Source organism: Gorilla gorilla, chromosome 16 (assembly GCF_029281585.2).
Source record: "Gorilla gorilla gorilla isolate KB3781 chromosome 16, NHGRI_mGorGor1-v2.1_pri, whole genome shotgun sequence".
In the NCBI taxonomy this organism is placed as follows: domain Eukaryota; kingdom Metazoa; phylum Chordata; class Mammalia; order Primates; family Hominidae; genus Gorilla; species Gorilla gorilla.
The window spans coordinates 18,144,065-18,147,770 of NC_073240.2; the positions used below are offsets into that span (position 1 = coordinate 18,144,065).

The 3,706-nt window shown below is 36.0% G+C and overlaps 1 non-coding gene across 1 annotated transcript; it reads right to left on the reverse strand.

Annotated features, from left to right (window-relative positions):
• Nucleotides 1-203: 203 nt before the first annotated feature.
• Nucleotides 204-308, reverse strand: LOC115932909 (U6 spliceosomal RNA). Its single transcript, XR_004069011.1, has one exon. It is a non-coding gene; the product is annotated as a U6 spliceosomal RNA (small nuclear RNA).
• Nucleotides 309-3,706: the final 3,398 nt, after the last annotated feature.

Sequence of the window (3,706 nt, forward strand, 5' to 3'; positions counted from 1 at the left end):
ACTGTTTAGTGATGTTTTTATTACTTGAATTATGTTTTTATTACTTGAGGGTGGTTTAAACCTATAATATTGCTGACTCCTCAGCCGATTTTATCTTACCCTAGAGAGAAATTTCTTTGGTAAGATGCCTGGGGGAGTCAGTAGTCTCAGAACTACTAATATTTAATACAATTTTAAGTTATTAATATCTCAATACTATTTTTTTAAATAGGAAATGTGTCACAAATTTACATGTCATCTTTGGACAGGGGCCGTGCTAATCTTATATGTGTTTTTCCCATTTCAGCATGTGTGCAACCAAAGTGAGCATATTGGTACTGCTTTAAGGATTGGTGTCTCTACACTATAGTACATGTTATGGCAAGTTTAATTCTGTTTTATCCTTTCAGGAAACAGTCTTTTCAGTTTCTGAAGCTTTAAAAACAACTTTCTTCCCACTAGGTCCTTGAGGCTCCCAAATGTGCAGCTCAAACTTTTGGTGGCTTTCTCCAGGAAAGCACATTCCCTGACATGAAGAGTTCTGAAGGCTCAATTCCTCTTTCTAGCTTCTTCTGATCCTATCTAAATTGCCACCTGGTTATGCCCTACTATCTCACTAGTTCATTGATGCTATTAATAAAAACATAAAAAAGAAACAAAAACACATTTTTGTCCTATTATTAGAAGTCCAAGACTGGTGGACTGATATTAATTCTATATTGTATTATGTATAAAAGTTTGAAATGATGTGTCCCACCACCATGTTTAAAATAAAGTATACTGTTTTCACCTATTGCTTAAAACTAGGAGACCACAATGGCCTCAACTTTCCCCACAGCTAGACAAAACTTTAAGCAGGTTTTCTTCTGATGCTAGGCCCCTCATTTGCATTTCCTAAGATCACTCACTTCAGTAAAGATGAAATTGGCCCTTTGAGATGTAAATCATTCCCTAGTCTCTGTCCAGTTTTACAACACAGAAATGTCGCTCTCAAGGACCTGGGAGCTGTCCCATTGAAAGATAATCATCTAGAAAGATAGCACCTCTATCTTCCAGTCTTTGGGAGAGCTTAGAAATGTAACTTTCCTAAGCCTCAATTAGTAAACACATCTGGCCTAATCACATTGACCAACCTCTCTCCTAACATGCAGTAGATTTCACTAGCTCATGCAAAATTATCCTGCCTTTTGTTTCAACGAGTTGAATTCAGTCTTTCTCCTCTATTGCAATAGTCCTCTTTTGAAATAGTCTTAAGTAACATTTTGTTCACCTCCTTAACAATATCTCTTGCAATTTTTCTTTGGCATTCAATTAAAGATTAATTAGTTCTGGAGATTTTTAAAAAATCTACTTTCATTAAACATTAAAATGGAATAAGGCAATTATTGTTTTAAGATCCTTGAAATTGCATTTAATAAATGAATATCTGTCCCCACACCTGACATATTTCACCCCTACTTTATTCTCTACTCTAATGAACCAAAAATATTTTTAAAAACAAATCAGTGGTCTTTGTAAAAACACCTCAAAGAGGTTCTGATTACTACTAAGGTATTACTTAAATGCAAACATCTGAAAAATAAGACAATGAATTTTTAAGGTATTTCTGCTGTCTTTTGTTCTCTTCAATCTACTCAGAATGGTTCAACTGAAAGTATCTTGACTGAGGAATAAATTGGTGTGATTTATTGTTTAATTTGCCATTCAAGGCTGGGCAGTGATTCCCAAACCTGGCTTCCCATAGGTATCATCTGGGAAAACTGCTGCAACATATTCCTGGGGCCCTTTCAGACCTAATGAAGCGTCCCCTCCACCTCCAACCTCCCCTGGGGAATATGGAGTTAGTCTTGCAGCCTAACACTTGGGATAGCTAAAAGGACAAAGTTAGAAAGGAAGATACTGTGTTTCCACAGGCCCTAGCTCACAAACTTGGGTCCAGTAAAAAAACATAAACTGTTGAATTGGAATTAAATAATCAGTGAGTAGGGTGAAGGGGAAACTACCCTAGTACCAACCAACCAAATACAACAGGCCCTGTTGCTCCAATCCATGGATGTCAGCACCTTTCCCGGCCCCATAGAGCCTAGGCAAGCAAACAGTGGTGGAGCATGAGGGCTACAACTCAAAAAGTAAATCTTCCCACACCATTTCTCTCCAGCTCTACTTCTCAATTTTCCACACTCTGATTCCACCTTTTCTCTTACTCAGCCCTTTGCCATTCACATTCTTAGCCCTTTCTCTTTCCTCTTCCTTTTCTCACTTCCTCTCTTTTCCTTCTTTTTTGATTCAGTTATGTCATTCTTTTCTTCTCTGCTTTCTCTTCCTCAGAAACACTTCATTACATAAAATAAACAAATTCATACTGGAGATATATGTCAGAAAATATTCAGCCTGAGTAAACTGAATGCCCTGTACAGAAACAACAGAGCAAAACAGCACTTGAACAGTAACACTGGTGTGGCATAATTTAAGCCATGCAGAATGCTTCCAAATCCATTATCTCTTCTGAGTCTCATCTTGTGAGGCTTGAATGGTATAGATTGATTGTACTTAAAAACCTAAGGCACAGAGAAGGTTAAGTAATATGCAGTTACTAACCAAGAAGAGAAGAATCCAGACCTAGTTCACCATCTGGTCTTCTTTTCACCATACCAATAATATCTGACTGTAGGCAAGATGAGAGGGCAATGAGTAAGCACTAATATTATTTCAGGGCCTTATAACCCTTGTATATTATGAACTACTCTTCATAAGAAAAAAGTATGCATTTTTTAAAGTATAAATTACAATACGTAGTTTTAAAGGTTTCCTAAGTTCTTTTGTACTTCATACAAATGAAGTTTGACTGCATATTAAAGGCATCCCACTGGTAATACTGTAGCCCAGAGATAGTTTTGGGGTCAGAATTAATACATACACTCAAAGAATAAACATTGTGATTTATATAAGCTGCATAGTTATACTATGTTTTATGAAAGTCCATTTATATGAAAATCTAATACATTCTCCAAGTTGTCCATCTATAACTTAACCTCTCATTAACTCTGAGAACAGCATTTCTTTAGAATTAAAAAGAAGAGTTACCTTGTCTAAAGATAAAATTCAAGAAATTCATTTAAAAATTATTATAGATATTTTGTGATAACTTAATTTTAAGTAGAAATGGCCCCTAACAGAGAGCTTTAACTGTAATTCAATTTATGGCAAAATGATCAATTAGGCTGAATAAACCAAATGAAGAACCTTCCGAATGATCCACAGTGTAGAGTGTGTGAGAGTGTAAGTTAGCCACAACATGAGTGAGACAATGGCATACAGTCCAGTTGGATTAAACTGTGACCATGCTCTACACAATCCCAATCAATTAGAACCCATGGGGCCGAGATTCTATGTTCACTGAGAAAATTAAATCTTAAGGAACTTACTAATATAAATTTATATCTTGTCAATAATCCCAAATGCTTCCTCTAATGTAATATTTCAAGATCACAGTTATAATCCACCAACTGTGCCAAGAATTGGGCACCCTATCTTCAACTTTCTAGTTGGTAAAATAATTTCCAGTGATTCCCAAAGTAGCTACCCTCAAAGTCATTTGAGGTGCTTGTTAAAATAAAAATCTTCATGCGACTTATATTCTGTACCCTGATTCTAACAAACCAACTAGAAGATGGTATATTTGAGAAAATCAGGGAAATTTGCTTAAGGACTGGATGTGAGATGAAGC